We start from the raw sequence: 21,298 nt of genomic DNA, 5'->3' as shown, positions 1-21,298 counted from the left end.
TGTATAGCCCTGGCTGTCCTGGAACCTGCTCTGTTGACCAGGCTGGCCTCGAACTCAGAGATCCATCGGTCTCTGCCTCTTGTGCTGGGATTAAAGGTGTGCACCAACACTGCCTGGCCTTTAAATTTATTTTTATTTTTTATTATATTTTTTGCTTTACTGGGAATAGGACTTGGGTCTCTAGTATTAACATGTATCTTTAGTCTTGGTTTTAGTTGCCCAGGCTAGTCTTGAACTCACTCTGTAGCTCAGTCTTGAACATTCACTATTCCTGCTTCAGCTTTCTCAAAGACCCCTCACCCTCCAGCAGCTGGAATTACAGACTTCTGTATCCTTAGGTCCTGATCATTTTTGTTTCTTTATCTGTTGGGTTTTGTCCAGTATTTGTAACTCATCTCTGACAATGAAAGGTAACCCCCCCCTTGGTTTTGTGTGTGTGTGTGTGTGTGTGTGTGTGTGTGTGTGTGTGTGTGTGTGTAATTAATGGGAGCATGTGAATGTGTTGGGGAAGCCAGAGATGGGATCTCTCACTGAACTGGAAACTCACCTTCTTGGCTAGGCTGGCTGAAGATATGAACAGGATTGCAGAGCAAGTACTCTCACTCATGGAGCCTCTCCCTAGCTCCTGTTCACTGTGTTGGAATTCTGTTGTTTATGTCATGTCAAAGTTCAGAGCTTTACATCTACCTGATAAGGATACCCTTGGCTTTCAAACCATAGGTCAGTTTTAAACCTTGGAGTAGAGGTTTTGCACTGGGACTTTTGTGAGAAACCTGTAATCTAAAAATGAATTCCCCCTCACCGTAGAATTAATAGGTTGGCCTTTACTATCCTTGGAGATTTTGGACATTATTTAAGGGACCTACCAAGATAATCTTACATGATTAGATCTACTTTTAAACTTGAAAGAAAGGCCAAGCAAGTTTCTTGAAAGTATTTTATGGGTTAGGTTTCCTGTGATCTTTGGGGTCTCCATGAAGTGTAGTTTATTGTTTTGGTACTGTGTGCTAGGAGGGGTTCATAGATAGCAGATACTGTTTGATATGTCTTAGGTAAGAGAAAGCCATTTCTAAACCAAAGACCATTGTAGTCACCTTTTTACCCCCCAAGGAAAAGAGCAAGCAAGCAAACTTTGTTCTTTATCTTTACGTATAAATTTTACTATTGTTATTTTGTGTGGGGGGGCGAGGGGGTGAGAGGGTATGTGTCTGAGAGAGACAGAGATACATAGAGACAGAGAGGGAAGGGGAGAGAGAGAGAGAGAGAGAGAATATGTGCACTGTATGTGCATGAGTGTGTCAAACTGCCTGCCTGCCTGCCTGCCTGCCTGTGTCTGTCTGTCAGCATGTAAGTACCACAGTGAGCATATGAAGGTCAGAGGACAACTTATGGGTGTCGATTCCTTTCATTTACTATGTGGCTCTGGTTTTGAAGCAAGTGCTACCTGCCAAACCACCTCACCCATCCCTTAGTAGTCATCTGTAGTCATATCTTTAATCATTCTTATCTTAGTTATTGAAATTGTTTCTAGTATTATCAGTTTTGTCTTTCTTGCTTGCTCTTTTTTTTTTTTTTTTTTCCAGTCCTGGGGATTGAACCCAGGGCCCTTGTATGTTAGACAAGCATTTATTTGATTCCTGAAATGAAGGGAAATGATACACTTTCATGCTTATTATTCACAGAAACACAGTGAAGACTTTAAAAGATTCATAATAGAGAAATGGGGCTATAGGTCAGTGCTAGATTGCTTGCTTAGAATGTAAGAAACGTTGGGTTTATGTCCCTGTATAAATAAAAAAACCTTCAAATAGAATTTTAGTTGATATGCTTTTACTTTCAAGGTATATTCTTTAAAAATTTAGTAATAATCTTTCTATTTTTGACTCATAAATTAAACTATATCTTAATATTTTATGATTTAATTTAATACACATGCTAACAAAACAGTTGTTATCTTTTTGTTTGTTTGTTTTCGAGACAGGGTTTCTCTGTGTAGCCCTGGCTGTCCTGGAACTCACTCTGTAGACCAGGCTGGCCTTGAACTCAGAAATCCACCTGCCTCTGCCCCCCCCAGTGCTGGGACTAAAGGTGTGCGCTACCACCACCCAGCTGAATCTTACTCTCTTAAAAACAAAACAAAACAAAACCACATTAATTGTCTATAAACATTTATTTCAACTCTTTAGTAATTTAGTAAATCATCAAAGGACAGTTATTTCAGTCCTTTATTTGATCTTTATATAAATGCCACTTCTTAGTGTAGTTTACGTAGTATTTCACAAAGGACCTTGGTTTATTAGTTACACTTTAGAATTAATTTCTGTCAATTACATGTTTTCTTGACCATGATGTTAACTTTCTCCTAATGTATTTCTTAGGTAATTTGTATACAGAAGGCATGTTTCTTAGGATGTCATATTTTCCTGTCTCATCATTACTGACTTGGAACTAGTTTAGGTTGAATAAGCCTTTTCCTTTCTCCTTTGATTAACAAAGAAACTGTGAGTGCAGTGCCATGCTGGAGGACTTTTAGTTTCTCAGTGACATTGAGTGAGATTAGAAATATAAATCCAGCTTTTCCAAATCTGCTGCTTTCACTCTTACATTAGTGTTTTTTAAAAGTATGTTCGACATATCTGATTTCTTTAGCATAGTGCTAATCTCTAAAGATTTAAATAAGCATTAGAGAAAAGTGTTTGGGTTCACATAAGTCAGGAAGTTATGGACAAATAAATCTTTTTTTTTTCCTTTTTGGTGAATGCCAGTTTATCATATGGCATTTATTTATTTATTTATTTAGGTTTTTCGAGACAGGGTTTCTCTGTATAGCCCTGGCTGTCCTGGAACTCACTTTGTAGACCAGGCTGGCCTTGAACTCAAGAGATCCACCTGCCTCTGCCTCCCGAGTGCTGGGATTAAAGGCGTGCGCCACCACGCCCGGCTTTAAAATTTTGAAATAACTTGAATACAGTTCAATTTACAAGAAATATTAGTATTAATATTTGAGCCAGTAAATTCCATAGAGCAGTTTATCTTAAAGCAGTATTCAGTTCTGCAACATGGTTTCAGATTTTTGTTTTTCTAAGTATACCTAAGCTCTTTGTGTAGTATCAGGCTTGCAAAAAAAAAAAGTTGCTATTAGTTTAAGTACCATGCTATCTTTTTATTTCCTATGTACCAGCTTGTATTCATGTGACACATTCCTTGCAATTAAGCTAATACTGATACATTGTTACTAACCAAAGCCACATCTTTGCTCTTTATGTTGTTCCGTGGGTTCTGACAAATGTGTAATGACTTTGATCTATCATTATTGCTAAAAGTATCAATAACAGATGCAGTGATGTGTATTAAATGAAAGGAATGGCAGCATTGATATTAGAGATTGGAGTGAGGAATGATAATACTCTTGTTATAAGACAGTTAATTTATCAGAGATCCAGTTGAATTTAACTGACTCTTACATGTAAAAGTTACTTGTAGTTTATATTTATTTTTTATTTTATTTTATTTATTTATTTTGGTTTTTCGAGACAGGGTTTCTCTGAGTAGCCCTGGCTGTCCTGGAACTCACTCTGTAGACCAGGCTGGCCTCAAACTCAGAAATCCGCCCACCTCTGCCTCCCAAGTGCTGGGGCCACTACTGCCTGGCTTTTTTTTTTTTTTTTTTTAAACTTGTAGTTTTTAAAAATTGTCTTATTTATTTACATTCAAAATGTTGCTCCCTCTTCCTGGTTCCCCCTCCAGGAGTTCTTCACCCCTCCCTGTCCCCCACATTACCCTTCCCCCTGTAGTTTTGGAAGAAAGAAAGTAATAAACATTTGGCAATTTGTATCTGGAAAATTGAAATTTTGTTCCTTTGGTCTGTTGTCAGTTTTTATGTCCCTACCATACTGTTGTTATTACTGTTGCTTTCATATAATTTGAAATCTGGAATGGTAATCTGTCCAACAGTAGTCATTTTGCTCAGGCCGCTTTGGCTATCTAGGGTCTAATTTCATATGAATTTCAGATAGTCTTTTGTGTATTTCTGTGAAGAATGAGATAGAGATATTGATTGGGATTGTATTGAATGTGCAAGTAGCTTTTGGTAGAATGGAAGATAAGCTGGCCTTACCAGGCAGGGCCTGGAGTTTAGATGTGTGTGGGGAAGGATGAGGTTACGGTGGTGGCTGTGTTCTCTGTTTATAAAAATGCTTTTTTGTTTCAGATTTTGAATTAAGTTTTTTATTTTGTAATACTTATATATTCACATAGAGTTTTTCAGTGAGTTTCTGTGTACTTTTTATCCAGTTTACCTTAGCAATATTGTGTATTAGTGTATTGAAGAACTACAGTTGCCAGTTTCATCTCAGCATTTAGGTTTTTTTTTTTTTTTACTAAGGTATTTTCATCATTTACATTTCCAATGCTATCCCAAAAGTACCCCATATCCTCCCTCCCACTCCCCTACCCACCCACTCCCCCTTTTTGGCGCTGGTGTTCCCCTGTACTGGGGCATATAAAGTTTGCAAGTCCAATGGGCCTCTCTTTCCAGTGATGGCCGACTAGGCCATCTTTTGATACATATGCAGCTAGAGTCAAGAGCTCTGGGGTACTGGTTAGTTCGTAATGTTGTTCCACCTATAGGGTTGCAGATCCCTTTAGCTCCTTGGGTACTTTCTCTAGCTCCTCCATTGGGGGCCCTGTGATCCATCCAATAGCTGACTGTGAGCATCCACTTCTGTGTTTGCTAGGCCCCGGCATAGTCTCACAAGAGACAGCTATATCTGGGTCCTTTCAGCAAAATCTTGCTAGTATATGACATGATGTCAGCGTTTGGAAGCTGATTATGGGATGGAACCCTGGATATGGCAGGCTCTAGATGGTCCATCCTTTTGACACAGCTTTAAACTTTGTCTCTGTAACTCCTTCCATGGGTGTTTTGTTCCCAATTCTAAGGAGGGGCAAAGTGTCCACACTTTGATCTTCTTTCTTCTTGAGTTTCATGCGTTTAGCAAATTGTATCTTATATCTTGGGTATCCTAAGTTTCTGGGCTAATATCCACTTATCAGTGAGTACATATTGTGTGAGTTCTTTTGTGATTGGGTTACCTCAGTCAGGATGATACCCTCCAGGTCCATCCATCTGCCTAGGAATTTCATAAATTCATTATTTTTAATAGCTGAGTAGTACTCCATTGTGTAGATGTACCACATTTTCTGTATCCATTCCTCTGTTGAGGGGCATCTGGGTTCTTTCCAGCTTCTGGCTATTATAAATAAGGCTGCTATGAACATAGTGGAGCATGTGTCCTTCTTACCGGTTGGAACATCTTCTGGATATATGCCCAGAAGAGGTATTGCAGGATCCTCCGGTAGTACTATATCCAGTTTTCTGAGGAACCGCCAGACTGATTTCCAGACAAGCTTGCAATCCCACCAACAATGGAGGAGTTTTCCTCTTTCTCCACATCCTTGCCAGCATCTACTGTCACCTGAATTTTTGATCTTAGCCATTCTGACTGGTGTGAGGTGGAATCTCAGGGTTGTTTTGATTTGCATTTCTCTGATTATTAAGGATGCTGAGCATTTTTTCAGGTGCTTCTCAGCCATTCGGTATTCCTCAGGTGAGAATTCTTTGTTTAGCTCTGAGCCCCATTTTTTAATGGGGCTATTTGATTTTCTGGAGTCCACCTTCTTGAGTTCTTTATATATATTGGATATTAGTCCCCTATCTGATTTAGGATAGGTAAAGATCCTTTCCCAATCTTTTGGTGGCCTTTTTGTCTTATTGACAGTGTCTTTTGCTTTGCAGAAGCTTTGCAATTTCATGAGGTCCCATTTGTCAATTCTCGATCTTACAGTACAAGCCATTGCTGTTCTATTCAGGAATTTTTCCCCTGTGCCCACATCTTCGAGGGTTTTCCCTACTTTCTCCTCAGTAAGTTTCAGTGTCTCTGGTTTTATGTGGAGTTCCTTAATCCACTTAGATTTGACCTTAGTACATGGAGATAGGAATGGATCAATCCGCATTCTTCTACATGATAACCGCCAGTTGTGTCAGCACCATTTGTTGAAGATGCTGTCTTTTTTCCACTGGATGGTTTTAGCTCCCTTGTCAAAGATCAAGTGACCATAGGTGTGTGGGTTCATTTCTGGGTCTTCAATTCTATTCCATTGGTCTACTTGTCTGTCACTATACCAGTACCATGCAGTTTTTATCACAATTGCTCTGTAGCACAGCTTTAGGTCAGGCATGGTGATTCCACCAGAAGTTCTTTTATCCTTGAGAAGAGTTTTTGCTATGCTAGGTTTTTTGTTATACCAGATGAATTTGCTGATTGCCCTTTCTAATTCGTTGAAGAATTGAATTGGAATTTTGATGGGGATTGCATTGAATCTGTAGATTGCTTTTGGCAAGATAGCCATTTTTACTATATTACCTGCCAATCCATGAGCATGGGAGATCTTTCCATCTTCTGAGATCTTCTATAATTTCTTTCTTCAGAGACATGAAGTTCTTATCATACAGATCTTTCACTTCCTTAGTTAGAGTCACGCCAAGGTATTTTATATTATTTGTGACTATTGAGAAGGGTGTTGTTTCCCTAATTTTTTTCTCAGCCTGTTTATTCTTTGTGTAGAGAAAGGCCATTGACTTGTTTGAGTTAATTTTATATCCAGCTACTTCATTGAAGCTGTTTATCAGGCTTAGGAGTTCTCCGGTGGAATTTTTAGGGTCACTTATATATACTAACATATCATCTGCAAAAAGTGATATTTTGACTTCATCTTTTCCAATTTGTATCCCCTTGATCTCCTTTTGTTGTCGAATTGTTCTGGCTAGGACTTCAAGTACTATGTTGAATAGGTAGGGAGAAAGTGGGCAGCCTTGCCTAGTCCCTGATTTTAGTGGGATTGCTTCAAGCTTCTCACCATTTACTTTGATGTTGGCTATTGGTTTGCTGTAGATTGCTTTTATCATGTTTAGGTATGGGCCTTGAATTCCTGATCTTTCCAAGACTTTTATCATGAATGGATGTTGGATTTTGTCAAATGCTTTTTCTGCATCTAACGAGATGATCATGTGTTTTTTGTCTTTGAGTTTGTTTATATACTGGATTACATTGATGGATTTCCGTATATTGAACCATCCCTGCATCCCTGGGATGAAACCTACTTGGTCAGGATGGATGATTGTTTTGATGTGGTCTTGGATTCGGTTAGCAAGAACTTTATTGAGGATTTTTGCATCGATATTCATAAGGGAAATTGGTCTGAAGTTCTCTATCTTTGTTGGGTCTTTTTGTGGTTTAGGTATCAGAGTAATTGTGGCTTCATAGAATGAGTTGGGTAGAGTACCTTCTACTTCTATTTTGTGGAATAATTTGTGAAGAACCGGGATTAGATCTTCTTTGAAGGTCTGATAGAACTCTGCACTAAACCCATCTGGTCCTGGGCTTTTTTTGGTTGGGAGACTATTAATGACTGCTTCTATTTCTTTAGGGGATATAGGACTGTTTAGATCATTAACCTGATCTTGATTTAACTTTGGTACCTGGTATCTGTCTAGAAACTTGTCCATTTCATCCAGGTTCTCCAGTTTGGTTGAGTATAGCCTTTTGTAGAAGGATCTGATGGTGTTTTGGATTTCTTCAGGATCTGTTGTTATGTCTCCCTTTTCATTTCTGAATTTGTTAATTAGAATGCTTTCCCTGTGCCTTCTAGTGAGTCTGGCTAAGGGTTTGTCTATCTTGTTGATTTTCTCAAAGAACCAGCTCCTCGTTTGGTTGATTCTTTGATTAGATCTTCTTGTTTCCACTTGGTTGATTTCGCCCCTGAGTTTGATTATTTCCTGCCCTCTACTCCTCTTGGGTGCATTTGCTTCCTTTTGTTCTTGAGCTTTTAGGTGTTGTCAAGCTGCTAATGTGTGCTCTCTCTAGTTTCTTTTTGGAGGCACTCAGAGCTATGAGTTTTCCTCTTAGAAATGCTTTCATTGTGTCCCATAAGTTTGGGTATGTTGTGGCTTCATTTTCATTAAACTCCAAAAAAGTCCTTAATTTCTTTCTTTATTCCTTCCTTGACCAAGGTATCATTGAGGAGAGTGTTGTTCAGTTTCCACATGAATGTTGGCTTTCTATTATTTATTTTGTTACTGAAGGTCAGCCTTAGTCCATGGTGATCTGATAGGATGCATTGGACGATTTCAATATTTTTGTATCTGTTGAGGCTTGTTTTATGTCCAATTATGTGTTCAATTTTGGAGAAGGTACCATGAGGCACTGAGAAGGTATATCCTTTTGTTTTAGGATAAAATGTTCTGTAGATATCTGTTATATCTATTTGTTTCATAACTTCTGTTAGTTTCACTGTGTCCCTGTTTAGTTTCTGTTTCCATGATCTGTCCATTGGTGAAAGTGGTGTGTTGAAGTCCCCCACTATTATTGTGTGAGGTGCAATGTGTGCTTTAAGCTTTACTAACGTTTCTTAAATGAATGTGGTTGCCCTTGTATTTGGAGCATAGATATTCAGAATTGAGAGTTCCTTTGGAAGATTTTACCTTTGATGAGTATGAAGTGCCCCTCCTTGTCTTTTTTGATGACCTTGGGTTGGAAGAATGTTGGGTCCTGTTTGTGTAGCCAGTCTGTTAGTCTATGTCTTTTTATTGGGGGGTTGAGTCCATTGATATTAAGAGATATTAAGGAAAAGTAATTGTTGCTTCCTATTATTTTTGTTGTTAAAGTTGGCATTCTGTTCTTGTGGCTGTCTTGTTTTAGGTTTGTTAAAGGATTACCTTCTTGCTTTTTCTAGGACGTGGTTTCCATTCTTGTATTGTTTTTTTTTTCTGTTATTATCCTTTGAAGGGCTGGATTCGTGGAAAGATAATGTGTGAATTTGGTTCTGTCATGGAATACTTTTGTTTCTCCATCTAAAGTTATTGAAAGTTTGGCTGGGTATAGTATCCTGGGTTGGCATTTGTGTTCTCTTAGTGTCTGTATAACATCTGTCCAAGCCCTTCTTGCTTTCATATTCTCTGGTGAAAAATCTGTTGTAATTCTGATAGACTTGCCTTTATATGTTACTTGACCCTTTTCCCTTACTGCTTTTAATATTCTATCTTTATTTAGTGCATTTGTTGTTCTGGTTATTATGTGTCAGGAGGAATTTCTTTTCTGGTCCAGTCTATTTGGGGTTCTGTAGGCTTCTTATATGTTCATGGGTATCTCTTTCTTTAGGTTTGGGAAGTTTTCATCTATAATTTTGTTGAAGATATTTGCCGGTTCTTTGAGTTGATAAAGTCTTCATTCTCATCTACTCCTATTATCCGTAGGTTTGGTCTTCTCATTGTGTCCTGGATTTTCTGGATGTTTTGAGTTAGGATCTTTTTGCGTTTTGTATTTTCTTTGATTGTTGTGCCAATGTTCTCTATGGAATCTTCTGCACCTGAGATTCTCTCTTCCATCTCTTGTATTCCGTTGCTGATGCTCGCATCTATGGTTCCAGATTTCTTTCCTAGGGTTTCTATCTCCAGCGTTGCCTCACTTTGGGTTTTCTTCATTGTGTCTACTTCCCTTTTTAGGTCTTGGATGGTTTTATTCAATTCCATCACCTGTTTGGTTGTGTTTTCCTGTAATTCTTTAATGGATTTTTGTGCTTCCTCTTTAAGATCTTCTACCAATTTAGCAGTGTTCTCCTGTATTTCTTTGAGTGAGTTATTAAAGTCCTTCTTTATGTCCTCTACCATCATCATGAGATATTCTTTTAGATCCAAGTCTAGCTTTTCAGGTGTGTTGGGGTGCCCTGGACTGGGCGAGGTGGGAGTGCTGGGTTCTGGTGATGGTAAGTGGTCTTGGTTTCTGTTAGTAAGATTCTTACGTTTACCTTTTGCCATCTGATAATCTCTGGAGTTAGTTGATTTAGTTGTCTCTGGTTAGAGGTTGTTCCTGAGGTGATTCTGTTAGCCTCTATCAGCAGACCTGGGAGACGAGATCTCTCCTCCGTGTTTCAGTGGTCAGAGCACTCTCTGCAGGCAAGCTCTCCTCTTACAGGGAAGGTGCACAGATATCTGGCATTAGGACCTCCCTCCTGGCCGAAGACGAAGGCCCAAAACAGGACTTGTCCTGCGGCTGAGTTGCTTTGGCCTGTCCCAGAAGCTGTTAGCTTCTGTATTCTACACTCTCACCTGTGCAGAATACTCTCGCCGGTGTCCCGGAACCAAGATGTCTGCCGCAGATGCTCAGGCAAAGCGCTCCCAGGCTGGGCGGACCCCTATCCTCTGGCCAGGAAAGTGGCCGGATGTCTGGGGCCCAAAAAGGGGGCTGCCTTACAAGTTCTGTGGCTCCCGCCTGTCCCAGAAGTTGTTAGCTTCTGTATTCCGCACACTCACCTGTGCAGAATACTCTCAGCGGGGTCCTGGAACCAAGATGTCTGCTGCCGATGCTCAGGCAATGTGCTCCCAGGACGGGCAGACCCCTATCCTCTGGCTGGGAAAGTGGCCCAGCATTTAGTTTTTAATGTCTTAGAATATCCTCCAGATTGTGACAACTCATACTTCCATTGTTTTTACCTTTTTTTTTTTTAAGGTATTTTTGTAGTGATCATAAGTAAATTAAAGTTCTCGATCCTCCAAGCCCCCTAGAATGGTGTAGAACTCCTACCATATTAGGAAAGATACATAATCTTGACATGATGTAACTTTGATCACGTGGTTAGGGTAGTATCTGTCAAGTGTATCCATTGTAATCAGTTGTTAGAATCCAGCCCATCTTCAGGGGAATTGGAACCATTTAAGTTCCACCTTTGGGAGAGAGTTAGGTGTCAAGTAGTATAAATATCAGGCATCATACATATTATGAAAAATGTTTGGATACTTTGTAGATACTTCTTCATAAAGGTTTGCCCATCATGTTACCATACTTTTGTAATCCCCCAACCCCCCCCCCAACTTATGTAAAAGACACTATGACATAGCAAGGAAGGCTTATGTCATTAATCTAAAAATGTAAGTATCTTAGCCAAAAGAGACAATTAAATTTCAGTTTAAACTTTTAAAATTTGTTTGATCCAAATAATGTTACAGGATCCAAATTTTTTTCTTTTGAAACAAGATATCCATGTAGCCCAAGCTGCCCTCCATTTTGCTGAGACAAGGTCTCTTGCTGGGACCTGTGGCTCTTTGCTATGGCTAAACTGGCTAAGCTCCAGGGAACCTCCAGTCTACTTCCCCATTGCTAGGAACATGTGCTGCCACGTCTGGTTTTTATGTGGGTTCTGAGGATCTAATTCAGATCCTTATGCTGAAGGGTTGCACTTTACTGACTCAACTGTCTCCTCAGCCTTTATGGTTAAGTGTTTTTATGACATTTTTTTCATATATGTGTGTGGTTACAAATTCCCCTGAGTGCTTATGATGGTCAAAGGATACTTTGTTGGTTCTCCACTTCCTGTGGGTCCAGGGGCTTGAACTCAGTTCATCAGGCTTGATCTCAAGTGCTTTTACCTGCTGAGGGCATTTTGCCAACCCAGTAAGTGGAGATTTCATCATGGCTGTGTGACTTATGTATGCTTTATACCTTGTAACGATTCTCCTATGCTATAAATTTTGGATAATACATTTCCATAGATGTAATTTGTAGTTTCGAGTCTTCATTTATGTTTTTTCTACTTAAGTATATTCTGTTACTTGGATTTCAACATTCAAAATTGTGAGGTGAGCCTTATGTGGTAGTACATTCCTATAATCTCAACATTCCAGAGCCTGAGACTGGAGTATTACAAGTTTGAGATTATCTGAACGACATAGTGAACTTCCTTGTCTCTGCTTCTGAGTTACATGGTGGGTTTTTGTCTTTCTCTGCCTCTGTCCGTCCATCTGTCAATCTCTTTTACACACACACACACAAACACACACACACACACACACACACACACACACACACACACACGCACACGCAGAGAACACATCCAAGACAATTCTACCTTTGAGCTAACTAAGCCACTTTTCATTAAAAAGTACCAATCTTATTTGATAGCAGTGGAAAGTTGATTAATATACTTTATTTGAAATGAAAATCATAGATACTTTAATTTTCCAAACCACAGACAAGGTTTGAAAAGGGAGGGGGTGACCTATTTTTCTACTAACTAGAAAAAAGAATAGAAGCGGTACTATTGTTATAACCATATAGTTTGCCATGATCTTGTTAGAAAATGTCATTAAGTGTGGTTTTGTTTTTTTGTTTTTTTGGTTTTTGTTTTTTGTTTTTTTTTTTTGCAGGGGGGGGGAGTGTTTTAAGATAGGATTTCTCTATGTAGCCTTGGCTGTCTTGGAACTCACTCTATATAGACCAGGCTGACCTTGAACCCACAGAGATCTGCCTGCCTCTGCCTCCTTGAGTGCTGGGATTAAGGTGCATACCACCACCACCACCAGGCTGTCATTAAGTATTTTAAAGGTGCATATTAGGTTCTTCTGTGGAGAACTTGGAAAAAATTGAAGCTCACTCCTTCAAATGAAATATATACCAATTGCAGTTACACTCCCATCTGCCCAAGAGAACTAAAAACTTGCCTTCAAAATATGTTGGGAACAGCTGTATAGTCCCTCAATGATGCCAATTCAAATGTTGATTAAAAGAATGGATTAAAAGAATTGAGATGCCACTCTGCACTTAGATTGAATTATTGATGAAACACAGATGAATCTCGTAAACATTGTTTAATGAAAGAAGCCAGACACAAAAGAGTATATATTGTATGATTCTATTTATTACGAAGTGTAAAACCCAGCTCTAATATTAGATGTGAATAGATTGCCTCTGGATAGTAGGGGCATTAAAGGAATTAAAGGGTATAAGAGAATTTTCTGGGTAATGAAAATGTCCTGAAACCTCAACATATACTCTAAGAAGTGTTCATTTCATTGTATAGAAACTTTGTCAGAAACAAACAAAAACCAACAAGAAAACAGAGCAGGTGAAATGACTCAGAAGGTAAAGGCATTTGCCACCAATCCTAAGAACATGAGTTTTTTTCCTGCAACTTTTTCTCTGACCTCTGTGTGATATGATGTGTTCATCTACCAATACATGAATATAGTAAGAATTTTTAATAACAGACAAAATATGCACATTTAGATGCTGCATGCCAGAGATTGTGACTTAATTTGTCTAGCTTGATGGCTTGTGCATAGATTCTGATGCACTGTCATAATTAAGAACTTGGAGTTCAGTAGGAAGAGTCATTGGTTACAGACAGCTTGTCTTTGGGTGTAACTCCACTCTGCGTGCACTTGTCACACGTGTAGGTTGATACAGGTGTATTATACTGCCAAATAAACTACAGTTAGAAGAGACATTGCTGTTTGTGCTAAGATTTGATGACAAAAATATTTGATACATTTTAAAACAAAATCTTGATATTCCATAATTTACTGGATTTTAAAGTCTGTTTTGAAAAAAAAAAAAAAACAACCTAGCCATTCCAAATAAACACATTTATGTTTTCCCAGATTCATGACTAAAGGAAGTTGAAAGTTGTGTGGGATCGACTCCTGGATTACAAGATTAATCACTCATCCCTGGCTGACTAATCCATTTACTACTATATCTGTGAGAACTACTCGGATGTAGTGTTTTACCGCGTCAGTTCCTTATTCTGTAAGGAATTGTACTTCTCCATTTGAGTTAGATAATATGTGAAAATGAGTTTTAGGTACCTTTACTGGGGAGAGTAATTTCAAACTTTTGATAATTGTGTGTGTTGGGGTGGGGAGTCTGTGTCTGTGGATCTCTGTAGAGCAGTGGTTCTCAACCTTCCTAATGCTGTGACCCTTTATTACAGTTCCTCATGTTGTGGTGACCCCTAACCATAAAAAATTACTTTTGTTGCTACTTAATAACTAATTATAATTATAATGTAATATCTGTACTTCCATATGGTCTTAGGTGATCCCTGTGAAAGGGTTGTTCTACCCCAAAGCGGTTGTGCTATCCACAGGTTGAGAGCTGCTGATGTAGAGGTATGCATACAGAATCTAGAAGAGGGTGTCTGATTTCTTGGAACTGGACTTGTAAGCAACCAGATGACAGTGATGGGAACTGAACTCTGGTCCTATGAAGAGCAGCAAGTGCTCTTTAACCAAGGGGTATTTGTTGGTATTGAGAGCAACCAGCCAATTTGGTACTCTTGAATTTGCTGGTATCAGGAGAGGCAATGCAGATCAGTGGTGAGGTCTCTTTGGGTGTCAATTTTTTTGATTGTGTTAACAGAAAACTAATGATTTAGCATTTGACCAGTGTCTTAGTTAGGGTTTCCATTGCTATGAAGAGACACCATGACCAAGGCAACTCTTTTTTTAAAAAATTTTTTATTAGATATTTTCTTCATTTACATTTCCAATGCTATTTCAAAAGTCCCCTATAACCTCCCCCCGCCCTGCTCCCTTACCCACCCACTCCCACTTCTTGGCCCTGGTGTTCCCCTGTACTGGGACATATAAAGTTTGTAAGACGAAGGGACCTCTCTTCCCAATGATGGCCAACTAGGCCATCTTCTGCTACATATGCAGCTAGAGATATGAGCTCTGGGGGTACTGGTTAGTTCATATTGTTGTTCCACCTATAGGGTTGCAGACCCCTTCAGCTCCTTGGGTACTTTCTCTAGCTCCTCCTTTGGGGGCCCTGTGTTCTAGCCTATAGATGACTGTGAACATCCACTTCTGTATTTGCCAGGCACTGGCATAGTCTCACAAGAGACAGCTATATCAGGGTCCTTTCAGCAAAATCTTGCTGGCATATGCAATAGTGTCTGCGTTTGGTGGCTGATTATGGGGTGGACCCCCGGGTGGGGTAGTCTCTGAATGGTCCATCCTTTCGTCTTAGCTTCAAACTTTGTCTCTGTAACTCCTTCCATGGGTATTTTATCCCCTATTCTAGGGAGGAGTGAAGTATCCACGCGTTGGTCTTTCTTCTTCTTGATTTTCTTGTGTTTTGCAAATTGTATCTTGGGTATTCTAGGTTTCTGGGCTAATAACCACTTATCAGTGAGTGCATATCAAGTGACTTGTTTTGTGATTGGGTTACCTCATTCAGGATGATATCCTCCAGATACATCTATTTGCCTAAGAATTTCATGAATTCATTGTTTTTAATAGCTGAGTAGTACTCCATTGTGTAAATGTACCACATTTTCTGTATCCATTCCTCTGTTGAGGGACATCTGGGTTCTTTCCAGCTTCTGGCTATTATAAATAAGGCTGCTATGAACATAGTGGAGCATGTGTCCTTATTACAAGTTGGAATATCTTCTGGGTATATGCCCAGGAGAGGTATTGCTGGATCTTCTGGTAGTACTATGTCCAATTTTCTAAGGAAATGCCAGAATGATTTCCAGAGTGGTTGTACAAGCCTGCAATCCTACCAGCAATGGAGGAGTGTTCCTCTTTCTCCACATCCTTGCTAGCATCTGCTGTCACCTGAATTTTTGATCCTAGCCATTCTGACTGGTGTGAAGTGGAATCTCAGGGTTGTTTTGATTTGCATTCCCCAAGGCAACATTTAATTGGGGCTGGCTCAGTTTCAGAGCTTCAGTCCAGTATCATCAAGGTGGGAGCATGGCAGCATCCAGGCAGGCATGGTGCAGGAGGAGCTGAGAGTTCTATATCTTCATCTGAGGGCTTCTGGGAGAAGACTGGCTCTTATGTGATTAGGAGTAGGGTCTCATTGCCCACCCCCATAGTAATCCACTTCCTCCAACAAGGTCACAGCTACTCTAACAAGGCCACACACCTCCTAGTAGTGCCACTCCCTGGGCCAAGTACATTCAAACCACCACAACCAGAGAAGAGTTTTAAAACCAAGAGAGACAGCTTACAAGTTTAAACTAATACATATTTACATATTTAAACTAATACCTTAATGAAATGCTGAGACATGCCACTTTTATTTTTAAAGTCATGTGAATGGAAGAACAGTTAATTTGTAAATTATAGTATATCAAAAATGATATTGAAGAAACTCCACTGTCTATTTGAATGAGAAATCAGTGACTTCCTCACTTGTCTTTATTTGTATGAAATTTGATTAGAGTATAAATCCTGTTTTCCTAATTACTACTTGTAGAGTCTTACTGGGAGAATGAAGAATTTAAGCTACTAAGAAAAATGTCGTGCCCATCTATGAAGCTTTAAACTTTAAAATACAGTGTATAGATGACCTGTGTACTATAGATGTTGTAGGTAGTTTGTATGTGGACAGCTTAAAGCTGATACTAGTATTTAAGTAGTATGACTGAGGGAGCAATGCACTTGTCTACTTGATCTGCTTGAGCTTCCATAGCTTTAGTATAGCATAACATATGAAGGTATGTCTATGTAAGCATGGTCTAAACACAGGTCCTTCATAATCATAGTTTTAGATTTAATTCTTTATTTCCCCCTATTTTAATAATGTATATTAACTGATTTAACTAGCGGCACATGTACTCTAGGTAAGCACCTTACTCCTGAGCTATACTCTTAATCTCTATTTTAAACATTTTCTCCTGAGCTATACTCTTAATCTCTATTTTAAACATTTCTATCCAAGTCTACAATTTTCTTCAAAAACAATCCATAGTGAGCTTAGGAAGATAAACAATACTGAATTGGTAAAATTGTTACTACTTGACTTGAATAATAAGAGATTTCTTATTTGCTACATAACCATTTAACCTATTTTTAAAAGAGTTCCACCCGAAATGCAAATCTTTCATAAATCAAATCAAATATACCCACTTCAAAATTTTGTTACTAAACACAGTTTTACATAAACATTATTTACCTTTAAAGTAGCATAATATTTTTTGTTTGTATGTACACGTGGGGTGCTGTCAGATAGGGGAAAGAAAATATATAAGATTTTTTAAAATATAGAAGAATGTAAAACTATAATTTATTGGGATGGATCAATATTAAAATTACTATGATTCAATAAAGGGCAGCATAAAACAGTTGTTTTTATGTTTGTGAACACACATGTGGTATATGTGTGTGTCCAGGAGTGTACTCTTCCATGTACAGAGAAGGCAGAGGTTGGCTTAGATAGTTTCCTCTGTTGTTCTCCACCTTATTTTTAAAAAGTCACTACTACTCTCTGCCTGTTCCTTTAGAGCACAGTCTTTCCCTGAACCTAGGGTGCATGTTTTCTAGGCTAAAATGGAAGCCAAAAAGCCACAGTAATTGTCATGTTTTTGTTTTTCACCCCAGAGCGGGAGTAGCAGGCATCAGGGAATACCCTGCTTGATAAGTAGGTGACAGAATCTAAGCTCTGGTTCTCCTGCTTACACAGCAAGCACTCTTTTACTGCTGTGCCTACTCCCTAACTCCTTTACGCATGTTTGTGTGGAATGTGTGTATGTATACACATGAATGTGTGTGTGGGTGCACATAGGTACATATGATGTAGAGGTGCAAGGTTGACATCTTTAGTTTTAGCTTGATCATTTCCCACCTTAGTCATTGAGCTTTATAGTAAGGCTTGTCTATGTAGCCAGCTTTCTCCAGGCTGTCTGTACTTTCTGGGCACTGAAGTGGAAAATAGGCTACTATATCCATTTGGTGTTTACCTAGGTCCTGGTAGAAAATTTATGATGTTGAGTCCCTTAGTGTGGATAGAAGGATAGAGACAGTGATTTACAAAGTAACTGAGAATATTTATGTTAGATTTTTTTTATGTGTTTGAATTTTTTATAAATTTTGAGTTCAGAATCTTTGGTATAAAACTGTCAATATGACAGAATTGAAAACTAGAAAAATGAGATTATATGAAGGATATAATTGGTCTTGTGGGTACTCAAGGGCTAAATTGTTAGTTTCAGAAATGAATTAGAACAAATAATTAGAAAGTTATTAGGAATTCATTTTTCATTAATGAGAGCTTTTTGATTTTGAGCTTCTCATTCCATGAATCCTGTCTTCTAGTCTTGCGTATTTTGAAGAGAGATGATTGATTAGCTTCTTGGCATGCATGCAGCAGTGTTCCTGGTAAGTGGATATATGGATATATGAAGGGAAGCACCCCTTCAGATGGGAGGACAGTGCTGAGAACAGGTCTGCTTGTTATACATACCTACCAGCCAAGCCATATTCTGCCGTAGGATTTGCATAGAGGCGTGCTATGGATTAGTGGTGACTTTTTAGAGAAGTCACTGTGAAGGAGGAAGCTATTCTAAAGAGGCGTGGTATGTTTTTTTGAACATAGCATAATGTCTCCAGGCTTTATCCCTGCTGTAGCATATACCAGTACGCTATACTTTTTTAAAAAATAGCTAAGTGATACGCCATTGTATGGATGGGGCATTTGATTTATCTTTTGGTTATTGATAAGTCTTTGGGCTGCTTGAACATTTTGCTCTCTGTATAATGCTGTTACACTACTGTTGTTTTGTTTTGTTTTGTTTTGTTTTTTGAGACTATTTGTTTAGTGTGGTTATATAGTAACTGTGTTTTTGGTTTTTTGAGACAGGGTTTCTCTGTAGCCCTTGTCTGTCTTAGAACTCAATATTTTACTGGGAATAAAGGTGTGTGCAACCATGCCCAGCAGTAACTGTGTTTAATTTTTTAAATCTGTTTCCCAAACTGGCTGTACCATTTTATAGTTCTATCAGTAATGTACAAGAATTCTAGTTTCTCCACATCTTCTGTAACATTAATTTCTGTCTTGATAATTCCTCTCCTGGCATAGTGTTGAGTTGCTGGGGGTTTTGATTTGTATTTTTCTAATGACTAAAGATGCTAGCATTTTTATGTGCTCTGGTTTTTTTGTTTACTTTTAGAGAAAAACCTGTTCAAATTCTCTGCCTTTTTGTCTCTTTGTCTGTCTCTGTCTGTCTGTCTGTCTTTGAGATAGGAGTTCTAACTACTGGTCAATATCCTTATATAGCTAAGGATTAACTTGAATTTATAATATACCACAAGGATGTGCGACCATGCTTAGTTTATGTTGTGTTGAGGATTAAACCCAGGGCCTCATGCTAGACAAATACTTTATTAACAGAGATGTATCTCTGCTCATCTTGTGATTTCAATTTGTTGAATTTTAAGAGTTCTTTATAATATAGATACAAATTCATTATCATATAGATGATTTAAAGGCATATCTCCAGTCCTGTGGGGGGTCTTTGCAACTTTCTTGTAATAATAGTATTCTTTTAAATTATCAAGAGTGTCTCTAGTGTTTGTTTTGTTCTTGGAGGTGATATTTGATGGTTAAATTAGTTTCTTAACTGCTAAGATAGTTCTGCCTGTAATGTTGTAAAATTTTTTCAAGAATGAATGTTCATTTTTGTTTATGTATGTTATTTGATATTTAGGGAGAAAGTTCATTTTCCTTCTTTTGTATCTGGTTTTGAGATCTATAGGTAATACCTTCTTCATTCATCTTGGCACTCCTTAGTTAGACTTTATTGTTGTTGTCCCATGATGTAGGATTAAAACAAACAACAAGGAATGACAAATCTAAGGTCTTCTGTGTTGCTTAGGTAGCTTTTAACATCCGAACTCAGATGATACTTTCAGTTGTTCCTCTTGAAAGTTGGGATATGTACCACACCAGGCTGTAATTTAGGATTTTCTGATTTTTTTTTTTTTAAATACGAAGTCTCCTTGAATAATCCTGATTGGCCTTGAACTTGTCATCCTCAGACTCTGTTGATGCATTCTTGAGTCTGCATGTTAAAGTAGTAGTTTATGCTAACTTTGATAGATATCAGTATCAGAGTTATATTGATACTTGATATTGAATTTATAATAATGAACTAGAAAATGAGATTTAATGTTACATTTTTATAAAAATCTATGCATATTTTCAAACTACTATTTGAATATAGCAATTTACTTTTTTTTCCTCTGTACTGATAAATGCCCATTCTCATTTCTTCTGGTGTGTTTGTGTTTGTTGAGTCTTCTGAGAAATTGTCTATCTTTTGAGCTTGCAAGGGATCCTAAGCTGGCTCAACTCAAATTTTTCCTGCTTTGGCCTCCCTGGGATTACGAGTCCATAAGGTACATGCTACCACTTCTTGCACACACACCCTCAAAAGTATTTGTGTGTGTGTGTGTGTTGGGAGTGCTAGAGTAAGTATTCTACTCCTTAGTTACATTCCTGGCCCTTCTCTCTGTCCTTCTCTATTTTTGTGAGCATAGTGTGTGTTGTGTGGGTGAATGGGGGATGGAGAATTGCTTATGAGACCAGCGGAAGATGTTGCGTTTTCTGCTCTATCATTCTCTGCCTTATTTGATCCCATGAGAAAGGTCTTCAACTGAGCTTGGACACAGGTGGTGGCCAGCAAGCCTGTTTCCACCTCCCCCAGCACTAGGGTCAAGGTGTGCATGGCCACCTGGCTTTTAACATGGATGCTGGAGTCACAGTTCTGTTCTCATGCTTTTGCAGCAAATGCTTTTACCTGCTGAACGCTTCAGAATCTCCACTTCTAGTCTTAATGTTTACATTCTCCTGTCTTAACCAGAGCCATTCATTGCTTTTATTCTTTCCTCTCCTCTTTCCTCCTTTCATTCCCCCTTCCCCTCCCTCCTTTCTTTCCAACAGCACTGGCAATTGAGTGTAGGGCTTTACACATTCTCGTCAAGTGCTCTAAGCTGTGTTCTTGGATCGTTTAAAAAATATATATATATATAAATTTATATATATATATATATTATATATAAATATGTAATATATATATATATAATATATATAATTTTTTTTAACTTTAGACTGTGCTGTTAACTTACACCCTGACACCATCCTTGTTTTGTAGCCCAGGCAGCTCTTGGGCCTGAGTTCTTCTGCCTCTATCTCCTGAACATCTAAGCCTGTTCTCAGTACTTTCTCTCCTAATTGTCTTAGTCCCTTTATTAAATGGAAGTATTTGGTAGAGAGTTAGATAGATGCAAGTTTGAGTTTAGTAAGTGACTCACTTCAGTGTAGTTGGCATGGCTGTGGACTGCAGTCTGTTCTCTGAGCTCTCCTTTGAATGTTTAGCTTCAGTTATAGTAATTGGTACTATGAGAATTGAGGCTTGCCTGAGACTGGACTAATAGTCACAAGCAGTCTTCCTTTTTTTTTTTGCCCTCGATGACTTCTTAGCTATGGGAGGCCTTCTAGACAGAAAGCAAGGAGGGGGTAGTGAGGAATACTTACTGCCCATAGCAGCAGCTCTGCTCCTGTCTCCCACTGAGAAGAGCAGTGGCTCAGAGCTCCTCATTCATCTTCTAGGAGGAGCTTCAGAGCAGCCTTTGTGTTCTTCTCAAACTCCTGTCACTTACATCCCACGGAAG

General features: G+C 38.6%; 1 protein-coding gene across 4 annotated transcripts in view; it reads left to right on the top strand.

Annotated features, from left to right (window-relative positions):
• The window catches only part of Erbin (Erbb2 interacting protein), a 101,801-nt gene that overhangs the window by 9,166 nt on the left and 71,337 nt on the right, over positions 1-21,298 (top strand). The gene's annotated exons all lie outside the window — the stretch shown is intronic.

This window comes from Mus musculus, chromosome 13, assembly GCF_000001635.26.
Source record: "Mus musculus strain C57BL/6J chromosome 13, GRCm38.p6 C57BL/6J".
Classification (NCBI taxonomy): domain Eukaryota; kingdom Metazoa; phylum Chordata; class Mammalia; order Rodentia; family Muridae; genus Mus; species Mus musculus.
Note: the sequence above shows the minus strand (reverse complement) of the source record. Positions and strands in the feature narration are given on the sequence as shown.